At 39.1% G+C, this 20,533-nt stretch overlaps 1 protein-coding gene across 1 annotated transcript in view; it reads right to left on the bottom strand.

The window, feature by feature from the left end:
- The window catches only part of MALRD1 (MAM and LDL receptor class A domain containing 1), a 3,359,462-nt gene that overhangs the window by 3,338,647 nt on the left and 282 nt on the right, over nt 1-20,533 (bottom strand). The window lies entirely within an intron of this gene.

Here is a 20,533-nt window from a genome sequence, read left to right as displayed (position 1 = left end):
TTATTATAGCTTAAACCTAGTTACTAAGTAACAGAGCGCTGTACACAATAGGGTGCTGAATACTGGGAGTGAACATAGAGGTGAGACATGGGATGAGAGAACAATTAACAGTGCTGATCCTTTTTGGTGATGTGCACAAATCGGGAGATCTGTAGAAATCTATGGGGAACCTGTACCCATGTTCAAATTCTGGCAAGGGATTTCCAGCGTTCCAATACTGGGCTGAAATGGTGCAATTTATGTGCACTGTTTTTGCTAAAATTTCAGCAAAACATACTTTACAAGTAAACATCTAATACATTAACCATTTCAACATGTCAGCGAGTTGCACGTGCAAGCCAAGCATGGCGCATTGGTCATGCACCCGAATAACATAATTCCTGCCGGCAGAGGCAGCAATCCTGTGAGCTGTTCACCTTGATACTGCCTCCTTCATAAGGGGGAGCTGGTTGGCATGTCTCCATCCATTCTGAATAAGTCGCCCCTCGTTACAACCATACACTTTGCTCAAAATGTTCATTTAAAGACTCATATGTTGTCTCATGTGTTCACGCCACAAGTCAGCACTATAAACTGTTTTGTTCCAGTGTAAAAAGAAAATGTGCATCTTTAATCTACGGTGCCCAAGTTAAAGAGGGAATAAAATAGTAACATTGATATGAATTTTTCAGTAATACACACACATTATGAAAATAGTTTTCCAAGAGGAATTTGTCTGCGATTCTAAAGCGTAGGTACATTAAATGCTGCAATCCAAATGCTGTTACAGAGCCTTCCTTCTAAAGATGCTAATTATTTGATGAAAAACAAATACTCTTTTACAGATGGTGCAGTTGTGAAGGGCACAGTGTCTTCCATGGCTGAGTCTGTTGTAAGCAAGTTTAAAAACTTTCCTGAATGTATGTGTGCCATGTCAGGTGTGCAATCACTATGGCTAAAAAGGTATCTGCACTATTAGCCAATATGATTGCCTGTCTATGTGAATCTGCCTTTTTCAGACAAACTTCCTGAAATCAAAACCTTGATCCTGTCGGACAGCATCTGAGTGCTGTTGCTGTTTCAAGCTTTACACCAGATTACTGAGCACTGGTTAAGCCTTCACATTGAATGTCCCAATTAGTTTCCTACTTCTGATATGCTTAACAATTTTTAGGAAACAGCATCTAATAAAAAATAATACAATAAACATATTTTTGAAGTTATTGATACATTAATATCACAGTAAATACATACAGTATTCCTTTTTTATATGAAGGGCAAATAAACTGCCCAAAAACATCTTGGTCGAAATTCTCATACTCATGGATATCAACACCCTAGTAGCTCCTGCCTATTGCCCATTAACTACAAGTAGCTCTTGCCTGCAAAACGGTTGGAACCCCCTGCGAGCTGGGGTATAACCAATACCGTTACATACCACTACACTTTACTACAGTGAAGAAATCAGATTAAAAGGGCCTGGCCCAAAGTCAATAGAACAAAGTCTTTGCTCAAGATCACACAGTCCAGGGTAGTTCATGGTTAAGTTTTTGCCAAGAGTTTGAGACGAAGTTGGTCGGAAGAAAAGTTGGTTTAAAGAATGGAGAAGGAGAAGCCCTTGTATTGGCGAAAGGTTTCACACACCTTCACCGCGGCTGGACGAAACATACAACCGGATTTGAACAGTACCTTAAATGGAGAAGAAGGCTGTAGCTGAGGCGGACGTTCCTGGCAGGTCCTGCAGGATCACGGTTCCTGAAGTGACTGTTGGACTGACACGAAGTAGGAAGACTGGCAGGTCCTGCACTGCCCAGGAAGGAAACCAGCAGCAGAGCAAAGAAACAAAATAAAAGGTGTGCTCCTTAAAATGCAAGCAGGGTCCCTTCTTCCTGCCTATCCGGTTCACTGTAGCTCTGTACAGAAAATTCGATCAGAGAAGGGAGGCCTGGCGAGCAGTTTGGTGAACTGGTTGTTCCCACCAGCTCAAGGGGAGAAGATACCTTGAAGATCTTCCCTGTTGTTGGAGTATGAAGATTCAAACCTGCAGCAGGGCTTCACCGGGCAGTTCAGTCATTGTAGGGGTCCTCTTCTGTCAGCTCCTCTTCAGTTCTTTCATTAGAGTGGCGACCCGGCCTTTCCAGCCCCAGAGACCTGCTTTTTATGCAGTTTTCGCCCATTCACACAGCCTGGCTGTCAATCACACAGCAGGGTGGCTGTCCCACCCGGACAGTCACCACAGCCAATCAGATCAGAGTGCGACATGGGTCTCCAAGGAGACCCTGTGCAGGGAGTCCTAAACCCCTCCATCACATCCTGTCCCCCCCAGACATACAGGCACCTAAGGAGGGCTTCTGTGCAGAAGCCCGCAAAAGGAAGGCAAACAAAGGAACCAAACCTGGTTGGCGTGCAGAGTAAAACACGAGAAAGAGTTTTACAAAAAATGGCAAATAAACCCATACCAGGGCTATTTAAGACAACCACAGTAGGAAAAATAAGGTAGTTACCACTGCCCCCAGCCAAGTCTTAATGAAAAGGGAGAACAACAATGCTCCAAGAGAAACAGACAAAAAGTGATAAGTATTAACCCTTTCCAGCACTCTATTTAAGATAGTTTGTACTGTGTCTGTGAGTTTTAATAGAGACTAATAAAGTCAATGGCAACTTTACATGTTCTGGGAGACAGTAGTCAGTCCCAGAAAATAGATTCGGAGTTGGGAAGTCAAAAAGACAAACCTGTGTCACTGCACTGAAGGTGCTGTGTAACACAATGTAAAAAGGCCTAATTACGCGGTAGGCGGTAACCATTGCGCTATTAGCGTTATGGCTGCCCCCTTACTGCATTCCGGGTCCGGTTTTCCAAAATAGGTACTTACCGGGTCATTCCAACCTTGGAGGACCCGGTAAGTCCCCATTCCGGGAACCATTCCCCATTCCCATTCGAGCCCCCTAGTGCTCAATGGGAATGGGGATGGAGCTAATAACGGTACCGCAATTTGCGGTACCGTTATTGGCTCTGAAGTCCCTTAACGGGTCCCTTCCATAATGCCTGGTAAAACCAGGCATTAAGGAAGGGACCCGTTAAGGGACCTCGGAATAGGGTGGTAAGGGATTACCGGCACCAGTGCCGTTACCGGTGCTGGTAATCCCTTACTGCCTACCGCGTAATGAGGCCCTATACCTATGGAGTAGGTGAGGCTCCACAGTCTATGAACACAAGAAATGTTAAACACACACAGCAAAACACATCTAAGAGTGGGGAAAAAAATAAACCCCTGAAATCCAGCAAAGCTGCTGAGGGACTCAGTAAATAAGGGAAATTAGCCATTCTGGAGAATTCTCCCTAACACCAGGTGAGGAGAGTGGACCACGCAAAGAAGAGAAGCGCAAAACATTATTACAAGTGAATTACTGCAAGAACATATTTGAAGTATAACTCTACAAATATAGTATGAATTATGAGTATATTAATTTTTAGTTCCTGACTGTTACTGGCCTAGATATGTCAGTAAAAAAGAAAAAAGGAGGGAGCCAGATATGTGATGTCATCAGTGATGTCATCAATCACATTTGTGATGTCATCTTTGATGTCCCGGGTATTTGTCTTAGCAGTGCAAAGAGGTGGCGCGAGTTATGGCTGCTTATCTTAGCATAACTGGTGAATTTCAAGGGTTTTTCGGTTTTACTTGGAACCATAACGTTCCTTTAACACAGTTTTTTTTTACTGAATTTCATAGGTTCTTAAAAGCGCAACTTAACCATAACGTCCCTTTAACAACGTTTTTTTCACTGAATATAGACATAGAGAATGTACATATTATAAATGTTTACTAAGACTCCCTTACCTTACATACAAATAACATAAAAAATACTGAACTCCCTGCCCCGCTAGTGATTTTGATGTCCGCGGACCGTGAGCATGTCCGCGGACGGTACATTCACCATCAACACTATCCAAAAACTCAGGGGGTATCTTACTTTATTGTATCATACAATAAAAACACCAAACATGTTCAAAAAGCATCACATAAATACATTACATTTAATAATAAATAAGAAGTGGAAACTGTACATGTAAGACACCAACCATCCACTGAAATAGTGTTTCCAATAGAATGGAATATACCAAAACAAAATAAATATGCCTCCAACAGAATTACCTCACAGAACCTGTGCAGCAAAAAGCAAGAGCATACCTACACATCAGTAACACCAAAGGTTTGTAAGAAACGAGTAAGTGCACAATATGTATTTCATATATTTATACATTTTCAGTATTACGTACACTAAAACTAATATATATTTTTTTTACACAGAAATGCCAAGTACTTTGGAATGGCTGTAAGAAAATTTCCCACGAGATGAAATGAGTGAAGACAGTGATACTAATGGTAGACACAACATTTCTCGATGTAAGCCCATTAATAAACATTACTTTATATGTAGTTAACATATTCTTTTTAGCAGACCATACAGACAATAAATGTAACATACCAAGTGAGACATTAGAAGATCCTCTGAAATGAATGGAACTAAAAATTGATATTTAATGAAAAGTTTCAATCTTCTAAAACAGCTTGCTGAGGACCACATTAAAGAAAAAATTAAATATCACTGTCCCACATGTACCTGTTCCCCCTCTCCATGTCCCAGCCAACTTGGCATCAGCACCTCCACCCCCTCCACCACCACCACGTCCCCAAGGGCCTACAGAGGGGAAAAGGCATGAGGATGCAGAGGAGAGGGCTGAAGGGGATGAGGTAGTGGAAGTCCCTACTACTAGCACTCAACATAAGTCTTGGGTGTGGTAGTTATTTACCACCGTTGATGGAAAGTCAAAAGCTGATGCGAGCAAGGTGATCTGCACTCAGTGCAGAATGGTGCTCACTCATGGCAAGCCTGGTTTATATAGATATGGTACTACATCAATGAAACGACACCTAAAGTCGTTCCACGACAGGGCTATTCGTAAGGTTGTACCTTGTGATAAACGTAGTAGGTTGAGTTCCTCTTCAGCATCCTCCGTTTCCGCTCTTGTCACCACAAAAGACACTCCTGTGGGACAGCGCATCCCTCCAGCTGCCTCACAGGCCATCCATGATGCTGTTGACCCTTACCTTCCAAAGGTCACAATATTGTGTATGTACTGTGATGTAGTATTCTTCAGGGGGGAGAACCTTTGGAGTGCTTTCGAGATTGGGGTCAAGGAACATCAGAAAGTCTGCGACCTACCTCAATAAGGCCCACCCTACATCTTCCTCTCTCCACCTATCCTTTCTTATCCCTGTGGTTCCTTACCCTCCTTTCCCCTCCTTTCCTTGTGTGTTGTGTTTAAAAAACCAAAAAATATAAAAAATAAATGAAAAAGGCTCTTTTCACAGCCTCCTTCCACAGTTTAAAAATAGAAGTGACAAATAAATACCACAGGGTCCCGTGCATTTTCTAGATGTCTGCGGACAGTCCGTGGACATGTATTTTTTGGGAGTACTGCCCTATCAGAACCATTGCACTTTTCTATAGGGAGAAGTGGTGGCTCTGAAAAGAGCCTTTTTGTGGTGTTTTCTTGTGTTTCAAAAACTTCAAATGGTCAACACCTACTGCAAAATGGATTGCTGTAACTCCAAAAAAGATCGCAAGCATTTTGTATATTTCGCAGAAAAATCTTATTGCCGGCATACGTAAGATGCCCTCTATCTCTGCGAAAAATGTGTCTGCTTCAAAACATGTTTTCATTCTGAAAACAGGACATACCAACATCTCTCAAAAAGGCACAAACAGCCTTGTTAAAATTGCGCCTTGCTTTCTCCATTTGTGGACCAAATGAAAAAGAACGCAACCACATTTGTCTCTGCGCAATACAGGAAAAAATTACTCTGGCGTTTGGATACATGTCCATGACTTTCCCAAGTCCTTCTTTCATTGCAAATTGCAAAGAGATTCCAGATACATGTCCTAAACTGTTCCCTCCACAATGAATAATAATAATGCCTGGATGACGCTGTGTCACCAAAGAAGCACCACTTCATTCCACACACTCCATGCCAGTGCACTTCCACATGAGAGAATCCAAGATGTGCAGCCACTCCACAGCAATCTGCATGCACCTCCAATGTATCCAAGAATCTCCAAAATCCAGACAATCTGCTTTCTGAAACACAAAGCCATAGATATCTGCTCTTCTCTCAGGAAAATGACCTACTGACAAACTCAGTCCTTACAGAACACCCCCAGTGAAACTTCTTAACCAATCCCTTGCTCTGCTCATTCTCATTTGCATGCCTCTCAACCCCAAAATCCCTGTATGTAATATGTGCTGTCCGCGGACAACCACAGTGCGGAATTAAAATTTAAATAGTGTGCCCCATTTCCCCTTTGAGATTGGCTCGGAAAATAACATTTTTTTGGTTTTTTTGCACACGCTTCAAAAACACCTTTTATTTTGTATTGTGTTTTGGGTTTTTTCTTATTTTCCTCCAAAAATCTTCACATTAGCTACTCCAAAGCAACTCTTATGTTCCGTAACAGAATGGCATTTCCCATAAAAGATCAAGAAATGCCATCTTCTTTAAAATAAACAACATTATCAGAATCAATGTCAATCATTATTACAAAATAACATATCAGCTCTAAGCATGAATGCAAACATGCCCCAGTTGATTGCACACCTAGCAATATTTTGCTCAGGACAAAAAACAAAACTATTGTCCCATACTGCCCTAGGTAACAAAGCAGAAAACATAACCTTGGCATTTGGAAGGACTTTCATGATTGCCTGAACCAAGTTTTGCAGATCTTGCAACAAAGTAGGAGCACTGACAGAGCCCAAATGCACAGCACCACAGTGCAGGACAACTACATCTGGACTATTGAACCTAGCCATATCCTGATAAACTTCCAAAATTGCCTGCAAATGAAAACCAGGCACAGTACTCCACACCACCTCCACTCCTTTTGCATCAAAATTAATTGCCACATTCCTACATTTCGCATACTGCTCCAAACTATCAACAAACATATCTCCGAGCACCAACACTCTGACTTTCTCCTCCTCTGCCGTCTTCACTACACACAGCCTCATGCAACACAAACCACAACCTCAACATCTGATTGGCTGATCCCTACAGTCCCTTTTCCATGCTGGATTTGCCTGGAAATCCTGGATGTGGCACGCCCGGTCTGCGTACAGCAACAGTGACTGCGGAGTGCATAACACTGGGGCAGCCATTCTACCCTTTCCACTTCACTCTCTGCACCATTCCCTCATTGGATACTGTTAAGCAGTCACACAATCATCCACCAATCACATCAAAGAACTGTACGTCTAACTCTATCATCACAGATCAGCACTTTAGATGTACGATTGATCACTCTCAGTACAATTTGGCTGTGACTGAAAAGGACCTACAGCAACAACTACTATAAAACGCCCCAAGACTTCTACTTACAGATTCATGCACATCCACATGCATGAACACAGAATACAGGTATGAATATTTTCTACACAGTACATGTACAGCTCTTCTAGGAATACAATACTTCCTGGGAGCATAGCTCAGCGGCAATGTGCGTGCCTTGGAAGCAAGACGACATGAAGCAACACAGGTTCAATCCCCGGCTCCTCACATAGAAACCTCTGGGTGTTTAAGCGCATTATAAATACGCAACTAAGATAAAATAATTATGCAACAAAAAAAACAATTCCTGTAACAGCACCTCGATGCCCGCGGGCTGTGTGAGTGCTTTAAAAATGTAAAATAAAATAAATAAAAATATAAACTAAGTAACTGACACTTACCCTGTAAAAACTGTAAAACGAACGTAATGTCTTTTCTCCCATCTGCTATGATGAAGTGTCAATTGCAAACCTTTTTGTTCTCCAAATTTCTGTTTACACACACAATATTATTTCATATTATAAGATAGGAGAAATAATAAAAAATAACTATGTCTACATTAACAAAAGTGCTATAAACACACATATTCACTAACTTCCTTCTTTTATGAATGCAGTGCAGACCACTCTCCTTAAAAGCAGCAGCGTCTGAAGTACAAAAAAGGACTTAGAAGAAACCTACTACAAAAAAGTAAGTACAATACTTACATAATGTTCTAACTGTTACTCAAACACACTCGCATTTTAGTATTGTAGAAAAAGCAAGTGTATTAACCCATTACCATTAGATGTAGTATTAGTGCTTCCCCTTACCAGTTCCATACTTTATATTGTGCTCTGAACCCCAGTATAGTAACACACAAATACAAGAATAGACTTCCCAACTTGATATAGCTGCCCATTGCACAATCACACACCTCCACAATCATGCTTACCATCATACTCAAACACTCATGAACAAAGCATGCATACACTGCACAACAACCCAACCCACACTTTCTTTTTTTCTCCAACAGACCCCAAAGAATGCCTACCAAAAAGCAATTCCGTAGAAAAGAACGCAGAAGTAGAGCAAATCAAAATATTAGTGTCCAAAATAAGCATCCATCTCTAGCAGATTTTGTACAAAAAGTTCAAACAAAACAGCTAATACAGTCATTAAGCGAAACAAAACAAGCTTCCAGTGCAGACACTTTCCCTCCTCTATCAAAATGTAAAACGAAACAGAAAGTGATTAACAAGAATTCAGCTACCACTACTGCTAACGCTGCACCTATAAATCTTGATGTAGTGGCAAGTAAGCATATCGAAAAAAATATTTTACAAAAAAATTTCTGCCACAGAGTCCTTCAGAACCTTATAAAAACAGGAGAGAAATCATGCACCACCCTTAAAACCTACCATAGAAAATTAATCCTAGAAGCTCCAATAGACAGTGCAATCCTTCTCAAAAGGACGTTATTTATTTTAGTTTTAAACAGAATGAAACCAATAACAAAACTACTAAACTACAAAAAAGACTTCTCAATAAATGGAATATCAACAAAAATAGTTTCTTAAACATCTGTGGAGGTGAATGGAGTCACACCACGACCACAGAACCATATTTTAATGTAGAAGCATATAAACAAAAGCAAACAAGCCCAATTGCCAAACATAGCAGTGGACGAGGGTATGAAAAACTTAATAACACCATTATGGAACAAGAAACTCTGCTCACAAAAAAATCCCCAGAAAACTCAGTATCACCTCCCCATTCTACTGAACCAAAACATCCAGTCTACAAATGGCCGTGCACATCAATGTGTAACATTGCCAAAAAATCTTTAAAATCTTTACGCCAGTTTCTCAATCAGTATGTAAAAAGCAAAGACAAATTCAAAATGAAACTACTACAAAATATGGATGCCTGTCCAGTGCGCAAATACACAGGACTACAAGAACATTCATTAGCCTGCATTTCAGGACCTATTTGCAAAAGCACCTTCCATCATATCAAAATTATATCAACACATCATTCAACTATAAGAAATCTGGTCCAAAACTCTATTATGCTAAAAGTCCTGCTTTAGCACTAGCCAATTTAAATAACAATCTTCTACATGGTACAGCCAAACAACTACTCGAAGAAATAGAGCATATCCACAGAAAATATTTTGGAATTGAAAGCCACTTACAAAATGCAATAGATGTACAACAAACCAACAACTACTGTACAAATAGCAAACTAAACACATACAAAAAAGAAATACTAAAGTTTAAAAATACCTCCACTGAAGTACCAAACCATGTGTGTGTGTGTGGCCACAGGACCTCTAATTAAGGTACCACAAAAACTGTAGACATCACCTACAAAATAGAAGACAATGAAGATTCCAAATTGTTCCAATTATCTCTGTACCTTATAGCAGAAAACAAATACAACATTACTGACCCCTTAATACTTTGCAATTACTGCACTGCAAAACTTGACAACAACCAAACACCTTCACGTGCTATCACAAATAACTTGGAATTATTCTCACTAGCAAAACCACTGCCACAACTAAAATTATGAGAGCATCATAATTCAAACAGTGCACCCATTTCAAGCAATAATACGCCTCCAAACAAAAACAGCAAAATTATCCTATGAATTAGTGAAAGGCATTTGTGGCAAAGTAGTTTATTTACCATAAGATCTCAAAGAAAATGTACACACTCTAGGAGTGCAATGGCCAACAGATCAATCTTTAATTGTCTTAATAAATGGCACACCTACAAAAGACAAAAAAATTTGGCAACAACTCGTGGATTTACATGAAGTTAGACAAGCCCTGCCATATCTAAAAAACAACAATGAACACTACAAATAAATTAATATTGAAGAAAACCTGAGAGAAAACATTGAAATAATTCAAGAGACATCAGAAACTGGTCAATTTGAACTTCTAAATCCTGCTACAGAATCCAATATTTTAGACCATTATACAATTCATCCATTACACTCTAAAGACACCATAGATTATTCACTAGAAACATACCATATTCAACAAACCAAAGGATCACCAATCAGCATATAGGAAAAAAGTATAGAAGCACAGTCCTTTCCTCTACACTTTCCTACTGGAAAAGGAGAAAGGTATGATGATAGATCCACACAATAACAGCATCAGAATATCGCTCTTTACTAATGTATTCTTACGACCCCAGATTCAGACAAAACGTGGAATACATATTCCACCTTCTCTCTGAAAGTGAACTAGCAACTCTATGCTACGGAGTTGCACACACATTAAAATCAGGTACCCATTTTCAAAATATGTCAGCTACGCAATTATTTCAAAAAGTGCAAGAAAAAGATGACGTTTTACAGTCAAGTATTACAAATCGTTTAGCAAACATGTGCGGTGCAAAAGAATACTGGTTCCGACGACACAGAGATGTACGCTGTATGATAAGAAACCTTGGCCCACCCACTTGGTTTGTTACATTAAGTTGTACAGAATATGCATGGGAAGAATTACACAATTTCCTACGCATAGCAAACAAAAACAAAACAAACATAGATATAAAAACACCATGAGAACTCTGCTCTCTAGATCCTGTAAATGTATCAAGATATTTCCATCATCGCTTCATTGCTATGCTACACTTTATTTGCAATAAGACTGTTCCTCCCCTCGGGGAAGTTCAACACTTCTTTTGGAGAAAAGAATACCAAGCCAGAGGAGCACCACACAACCTCATGCTATTATGGATTAAAGATTCTCCTAAATTTGGTCAGGACAATGATGCCACTGTTTTGTAGTTCATCCAAAAAAAGGTCACTTGTAAAATCCCTTCACAAACAACACATAGTGACCTTCATGCACACATTTTACAATTTCAAAGACACAAATGTGGGAAATATTGTCGCCGCAAATATAAAAATTGAAATACTACACCAAATGCCGCTTTGGTTTCCCTAGACCAATTTCAGCAACATGTCAAGTAAACAACTTCATGTCTTCACTCAGACAGAGTGTCAAACGTAAGTCACCTAAGAACACATATTACATAAAAAGAACAGAAGAATCAAAATACATCAATGATTACAATGCAATCATTGCCATCCTATGGAATGAAAACATAGATGTGCAGTACATTGAAGACAATTCCACTGCAGTTGCACGATATGTGAAATCCTACTTAACCAAAGCAGAGAAAGTAGAGCTTCAGGACCTCTGAGATGACACATCATCTGAAAAAACACTATCACAGAAATTGTACAGCTTAGGCATAAAAATACTCTCTCATAGAGAATGTGGCTGCTATGAAGCTGCACTCCGATTAACTTGAACTTCCTTGTATGGAAAATCTGACAATATAGTATGGCTTAGACTTGGTCCTACTAAGTCTAGAAAAAGAGTTCTCAAATCATATGAGGACTTAGAAATAATAGCCAAAAATGATCCCAACAGCCAAGACATTTTCAAAAACAATATACTAGACACATACTAGCCTAACAGGAGTACCACTTTGGAAACCATGTGTCTCTACCACGTTGCCCAAAACTTCACATAAAAAAAATAATGTTAAGCCAGATGAAAAGAAAGGCAGATACAGAGTTGTAAATTGTGAAGGCAGTTTAGTGAAACATACCAAATGCAGCTTAATTAATCATGTCAAATTGTCATTAAAATCTCCTCAACATAAAGAACTGCATTACATGTCCCTGCTACAACGTTTTAAACCATGGAGAAAAGAAGAAGATTTACTGGATACATATGACTCCTATGAAGACGCTTTCAGAGCAAATGAAAGAACTGTAACAGACGTAAACTTTACACAGTACCAAACAATGTTGCACAATGAACAGCAACACGAAGAAGAACTCCAGGCCCAACTACAAGTGGACACTCCCGACAGTAGTCAACCTTCTGTAACAGGAAGCCAAGAACCAATTGGACAGCCACTAATAGCAAATGAGGCAGAATTAGCCATGATAGAAGTAGAAAACATCATGTGACAGTATGAACAAGCTACAGAAGTCTTTGCTGTACTGAAATTACAATTGAAAATTCAGCAGCGTAGCATTTTCCAAGAAATAACAAAACAAATTGAACATGGGGTGGAACATGAAAATAAAAACTGTACCTGTCAAGACTGCAAACCTATACTGCTATACGTCAGTGGTCAAGCTGGTTCAGGCAAAACATTCTTAATCAAAATCATCAGCAAGTACCTTCAACAATTAACAAACAACAAATTGTCAGCTGTTGTAACTGCCCCCACAGGTTTGGCTGCCTACAACATAGGCGGTGTCACGTTACACTGATTACTACTCCTTCCAGTAGAACACCAAACAAATTTGACTATTACAAACTTTCCACAGAAGCTGCAATGGAACTACGTAGAGTTTTCAAACAAATGAAAATGCTGCTAATAGATGAGGTGACCATGGTCTCCAACCTAATGCTGGCTTTGATCCACCTCAGATTACAAGAGGTCCTCAAAGCAGTCTACGAAGAGCTCTTTGGAAGAAAACACACAATTGTTTTTGGAGATCTTCTTCAATTGATTCCAGTGAAAGCTGAACCTATTTTTAACTTTAGGGTTCAAACTGTGGCGTAAAACTCTTGGCAGAATAGGAAATATCAACCTTTGGCAACAATTCCAATACAGAGAACTAACAGAAAACATGCGCCAGTCTGCAGACCTCACATACGCCAACATTTTTAAAAGTATTAGAGTTGGTGTACTATCTCAAGAAGCACAATCAATATTAAAAAACAGGCACATCCATGCACTCTATGGCCATAACTCATGTGCTACTGATGTCATGGAACAATTAGAACACATAAATGTCAATTATATGTCCTTGATGCCAACTCTTGCAAGCTGTTCAAAATTCTATGAAACAATGTTGAAAAAAGAAATGCAACCAATAATTGAAATTTGCTCCACAGATAAACTGGACGTACATGGTATGACACTACCCATATGTCAACAAGCCACAACAAGACTAAATACCCTAGAAACTCTATCTCCAACACAGCTGGTTTGGGGAAAATATTAAAATGATCTTTAAACTGTAGAGTAATGCTTAAACGTAACCCAACAAATAAACCAAAATAATCCACTATATCTGGGGTTTATAGATTTCCGAGCCGCATTTGATTCAGTGGATCGAAATTTGCTGTATGAAAAATTGAAGAAACGTGATTGCCCAGATTCCCTACTCTCATTGATAATTTTACTTCACTCAAATACGTCAGGGAGAGTTAGGATTTCTCTTGATGGCAAATTAACTCCTGTAATTAAAACAGAGCTAGGTTTAAAGCAAGGGTGTTCCCTCGCAGCCTTTATATTCAATATTTTCATTTTAGATTGAGGGCTCGAATTCAGTAATTGTACTGGTGAACCGCCAAAACTAGGAGGCCAAGAAATTGCCTATTTGCTATATGCCGATGATCTTGTATTACTGTCACAAACACCACAAGGCCTTCAAAATATGCTGACCAAGTTGGGCCTCTATGTACAAGCTAATTGGTTGGAAATTAACATCACAAAGACCCAAATCCTCAAGTGTGGAAAACAGAAAATCACTAGGAGTAATATCTTCTCGTGGAGAATTCAAAATGAAAGCGTACAGACTACAACCCAGTATAAATATCTTGGGGTGTTTATCAACAATGTAATATGCAAACAAACGGAAGACCTAGTAAGAAAGCATAAAATTCAACAGCTTGTTTCGCAATCCCGATTGTTGATCGGGAAGTATGGGAAGTTTTCCATGAAGCATGTTGTTTTATTTTATAAAATGAAGGTTCTCCCAATATTGCTGTATGGCATTGAAGGGTTTTTGCCAAGAGAAAATTGTTGCTGAGATCAACTAGAGTCAAGTTATTGGAAACAGATTCTATGCCTGCCTAATTCTTTACCGATAGCTATTTTGCATTATGAGCTGGGATTGACATCTATATATGCTCAAGTATGCTGGAAACAGTGTGCCTTGTTACGCAAATGCCTTCTGGAAAACGGAAGTAATAATATTTTGAAAGTGATTGCGCATTATCTGTTGAAATCTGTAAATCCCTTTGCTGCAAAGTGGAGGAAGCATGTATTTAATGAATTAGCCCAGGCTGATACCACGGTAGAGTTATTATTATTATTATCAAAGCCTGTTAGAGCAAAGGAAAAAGTACATCTGGCTGATTGGGTAGCAAATATGACAAGGTGTTCCCTCCCAATATAAGGACTTTGACATCCTCTTATTTGGTATAAAAAGATATGGGTTGATGTCAGACTACTTGTTAAAAAGTCCCTCTCCTAAAGTAAAAATGGGATACTTAATTTTTCGGTGAAATCTATGGTATACAAGGGATGTCCTTTATAAAAGGAAAATGTTGGAACAAGCACAAAATTACTGTAGATATTGTTCTGTGAAAGAACAAAGAGCGACTCTGCAACATCTGCTCGTGGAATGTGTAGCACTTTGTGATGTATGAACCAGATGTTTTGCAGGTAGTACAAAGACCGATGGTGAGTGATGAAAGATGGCATGAGCTGTTTTCTAGTACCCGCCTGAAAATCCAGATTGCCATTGTGCAATTCTTTCAGATTGTGCTCCCTGGGTTAGAGGGGTGAAACGGGTAATGTATTATCCATAAGGCTATCAGGTAACTGGTGGGCTGTAAGAGAAAAAATCAAGTCAAGTAGCATTTAAGTGGAATTTTGTAAATAGTATGAATTAGTGTGATTAGTTGTATAAAATGAATTGTTATTAATTATGTGATAACGGATATTGCAAGAATGTGTTATCTTTTAGCCTTGTAAGATTGACAATTATTGTGTTTTGTATAATAATGATATTTATATGTTAATGAAATTTGAAAAGTTGTAATACAACTAAAACAAATAAATTAAAAAAAAAATAATAATAATTGTGCATATTCCAGTATTACATTGCAACGTTAACACAAACAAATGCAAAAGACAATCATCATTGATGATAAACACAAAGAGAAATAATTGATGATAAAGCAAATGTGAAGAAAAAGATGAATGAAGGGCAAAAATATGACAAATGAAAAAAAGAAAAGTTTGGGTTCCCACCAAATTGCAAAGCAGGCATTTGTATTGGACTTTCCAGACATAAGTAATAATGATTAAATTACATTGTCACATACCAAAATGAATTCATCAATGGAGGGTATGTCAGGAGCGGGAAAACAAGACAAAGGTGTTTTTGTTATAGATAACTGCATGGTTCCCTAATGGATTAATTGCAGGTCTTCTAATAAACCCATAGTGAGTGCAGACCTCACCTCTATGTACAGTCCGATAGTACCAAAAATAATGTATCGTGAACATGTGTGGGAATCATGCTAGTTACAAGTTCACTGTGCTCTTCTTATTTGTATTGAGATTATATTATCAATCATTAATCAACACCTTTATTGAAAGCAATGGTTATATAATCAAGATAATTGGTGGCCCTTTGTTGAGCCATAGCCCGTGAAATGGGGTGATATGCCATGCAAATTGCACTCACCCACATATTATAATTATTATAATTATTATGTTTTTTTAATGAGGCAATTTCTGGAGTGCTGTCTGGCGGTTGCTAGCATGATCACATCCACATACAGGCCTGCCCACACAGGACATATTATTTGTTTTATGTATAGCCTGCTCTATCTGAAGACCACCATAATAAAAATACAATTTCTAGTATGGTACCCCCTATCATTTCTATTTCTATCTTAATTTGTACAGACCCCTGACTCACCCGCACCCTCAAGTTTTGGGGAGGATTCAGAACCCTTCATTTATTTTTGCACGTATCTTCTTTCAGCCAAAAACCAGCAAATAATTCTGGATCCATTTTAGTTGGGATTCAATCGGGACTACTAGCCACCTACATACAATTCTGTAATTCTGCTTCCATGCTTAGTAATGTGGGGATGAGGATCTACCTTCCTAATTATGGCTCCTCACATAGGCCCAGAAACAGGGGTTTTTAGACATAGGGCACCTGTTATTAACTTATGACTGTGGCTGCTACTGATTCTCCATCACTTTCACAAAATTGTAAACATTTTGGCATACCTTCCACCAGAAGTTTTCTAATTGCCAAAATATGTACGGTGAACGGTCCTCTATTACTTGGGTGGTGTCGCACATAGCAGCAGTCACAACAGGTTTTGAAGAGTTCAGAGCAAGATTCATAATGCCTATATTTTGAAGTGTGAAAAAGCCATTAAGAAATAAAAAAAATAAAAACAATCATGCAATAAAACACCATTAATCAACACAAATTAACATTAAAGACAGCAGCAATCAGCTCAATTAGTAAACCAATCATGGCAAGTTCATATAACATTACATTGCTTCCTTAATAATAGAGTTCTTTCAATAAAATAATACAATGCAAATGTGGCATGTCTATCTGGAAGAAATACATATTTTTTTAGCAACTATTATTTGTGGCCAATGGAAGGCAGTTGCTTCTAAGATTAAAAAGCACAGTTTGGTGACAAGGTTTAGCACACCAACTCAAATAGGCTTCCCTAGTGTGACCCAAACCAAACACAATATAATGACAGACTGAGCATTGTCCTTGCTTGATAAGTGCTTGTTCTTTCTTGCACGAAGCATATGTTGTTTGTAAAGTTTGTAATATTTTGTTAACAGCAAATGGAGCAAATGAAGGATCTAAGAAGAGCTGAGACCAACCCAGTTGGCCAAGTCTTTTTTGACCCAATATAGGCATGGACTCCGGAAGCCGAAATCCGAGTCCAATAGACCATGAATGATCCAATAGTTGAGACTGCTCTTGCTATTTTTCCACGAGCTTAAGGATAGATATATAGGTCTGAGACTAATTGGATTAGCTACAAAGCCTAGAACAGCCTCAATGTGCATGGGGTGTATAGGGACAATGTGTAACAAATCAAGGAAGGAGGCCAGATGCTCCTTAGATTGAAAGGGGGAGAGCTGGGAGATGGACCCAAACGTCCGTGCCATCATAACTAGCAACTGGAATTGATTTTGCACATTAGTTGGACACAAGTAGGTGCAACATGAAACCACCCATGTTCCTCAAAAAATCTAAGAAGGGCGCCAGTCACGTGAGGCAGTTGTTATGCTTGACTTTTAATAGGACCGTGGTCCCCTTTTAGAGTGCTTGAAATAGAAATCACTAGCTAGCAAAACTGCTTAAGCTGCTTAACTTTGCCTCCCGCCTCTATTGTTTAAGGCAATCTTACACTGTAATGACCTATGTACATTATAATGGACTCATCTACATTCAGGCAGCTATCACAGGGGACCATTTAGTCCAAAAGGCAATTTAAAAGTGCCTGTTAGGCCAGCAGAGTGTGTGCTAATAAAACAACATCAACTGCATATGCTAGGGCATACTGGTTCTGGTTGGCTATTTTAGGTGTGTCTACAGTCATTCTATTGAGGTCACCGGGTAAGGAATTGACATTAAGGCTTAAGTAGGAGGGGGGAAATAAACATGCCAACCTTACCACTCAAGGTGATCGAAATGAGGAACAAGTTACCCAGCTGCTCAGGTCAAAACCAGACTCTGGCAAACAGATCTTGATGAAACTCCACCAAGATTTCTAGAAGAGGGATAGGCATCCCCATAGAATGACATTTCTCTGATACTTTTGGCTGGCCAATGCAGTCAACTTGGGGATCAAATCCATAAAACCCAAATAAATAGTTCTCCTATAACCCAAAATGTATTTATCAAAAATTAGCCTAAGTTTCGAGGTCTGCTCCACAGTGTTCTCTGTGTTCTCTGTGAGAACGTTGTGTGTTCTAGGACAGTCCATTACTCCATTATAAATCAATATGCCAAACCATTTGGCAGATGAATTAAGAATAGGACAGGTAGGATAGTAGCATTTAGGATCCAGTATATCTCTCTTTTTGGGCTCAATAATTGCTTTCTTCAAGCTTCTAGGAAGTGAACAATTGCATTAAAGATGTTGGTGAACACAGCCCTCAAAACGGTGTGATTGTATTTAAACAAATCTCGTGAGAGCCAGAGAGAAGGTGCTGCAGGTTTCTGCTTGATGTCATAAGCAAACCTGCCCGTACCTCATTGCAAGTGAAGTCAGCAAATCTACAACGGACCTGGGTCAAATTACTACCTACCGCTAGAGAAACCGATGGAGTAAGCCTATCTGGCACTTGCTGACATTGAGAATTGTGAAAAGAAATAAAATGATTGACCTGTATAGTTGGGGGTACGTTGTTATCATAAGCCTAAGGAGACTAGAACAACCCAGGAGAAAGATTTCTCATAAACTCAATCTGGTTCTTACTTTTAGTTGCTTGCTTTGCATTTTGTCAGGTTTAGATTCCAGGGACTTTTGACCATCAAAAATTTAAATGCCTAAGTGTACTTGCACCGTGAAACAGCATTTCTGTTCCAGGACAGGCACTTCAGAACTTTTAAAAGAATCCCCTTGACGAGCCTCCAGTCTTCAGTGAACCATCTAGGTAGGTGCTGGGGCTCATCATGTCCCTGGGGAATAGGATCTAGGGGTGCAAGACTCATTATGCAGGACTCTCGGTCTAAGAAGGCAGCAGAGATAATCCTGTTTGACTGCTCTTCATCATCTAAGTAGTCCAAGTCTAGGTGCCTCACAGCAGAACTTGCTTCAGATTTGTTTCCCCTGTGAAGCCCCTCAGATACACCTGAGAGAGCCCTAAGTGTTAGAACCAATGGGTTCCGAAGGGTTTAATCTATACATTAATAATTAACAACGTTTTATGGATCTTCCATTTTAAAACATTTAGAGAATATGCTAATATTTAGCATTATATGGCCATAGTCTAGTATTTCTTATTCCAGCATTTATCTTTACACATTTGAAATAGTGATAACAATCTGTATGGAAGACTCTTTCTGGGATCATGTAAGATATGATATGATATGATATGAGTTAGTATTAATAACGTGCCTTTACACGAGTGATAGTACCACAATGAACCAAGAGATACCTCCAAGTGGTGTGTGCTCACCATTAGGTCTTCAAGTCTTTCATTACATGCTTTGTAAAATACCAATGATAAGTACAACAATATAAATGACCATTGCCAAAGATAAACATGGTGATTCAGTAATTTAGTTCAAAACCATAAAAACGCTTAGTGAGGAAGGCAGATTCACATACAATAGAGCCAATGCATTGCAGACCTCAGTCCGCCATCAGCGCCAAATATGTATTAGGGTTCACACGTCATCTAGATCACCAAAAAGTGTGTGTGTCAAATTTGAAAAACCAATGAACCTGTATACTAGTGTGGTTCTTCGTAATAACTGTGCACCAGCAAGCACGCCTTGTGGAGGTGTGCGCCTATCAGATGTCGTCCATCAGATGTCGATGGATGTACACATGTACAATCGTCTGCTGACTGTTCCACGCCCTTACATAGAAATGGTTAATTACATGTTCACGCTATCTGTATCTTAGTATAGACTAATATTATTCAACTTGAGTGTTTGCATTTCAACACCCTACAACTTTCCAACCATCCATATCCATATATCCATATGAGCCAAAGGGTTAGGCACACAGATTTGCACCTTACATACTTTATATTTGGCATTCTTCATACAGTTGTGGAGTCTATGCGAGAAACACAACTACCCGAAGTATTTCTCCGGCGCACTGATCACTTCACATATTTGTAACGAAAAGCGAATCATTACATGTATCCCCCGACAAGAACTTTACCATTGGTATGCCTTACACATATGTGTTGACAGGTCATAGAGGTTATTGAAGCCTTAACTGTGTACAGCACGTCCACAAGATAATCCAAGAAACATGACATGTTGATCCCATGACAAGGCAGACAAGAACTGCATCAATATTTATTCTACACAATCTCCAAATGCTTTACAATATTGTCATCGAATGGCAGATGAAACACTTGGCTATTCAGCAGCGGATCAATAAACGTGATACCCGTGTCAAGGATGTTGAAGCCTTCCTTTTAGAGACACTATTTCAACATTCAATCTCTTACAATAAGCAATACTTGATTCATTATAACAGCATAATGATCAAAAGTATTAATATACTGTGATTCTTCAAGGTGACATAAAGATTTTTTTTTCCCCAGCCTTGTTTTAAAGTTTGTGATTTCGAACAAGCAAATAAAAAATAA

This window comes from Ambystoma mexicanum, chromosome 2q (assembly GCF_040938575.1).
Source record: "Ambystoma mexicanum isolate Mex_15411 chromosome 2q, UKY_AmexF1_1, whole genome shotgun sequence".
NCBI classification, from domain to species: Eukaryota; Metazoa; Chordata; class Amphibia; order Caudata; family Ambystomatidae; genus Ambystoma; species Ambystoma mexicanum.
Note: the sequence above shows the minus strand (reverse complement) of the source record. Positions and strands in the feature narration are given on the sequence as shown.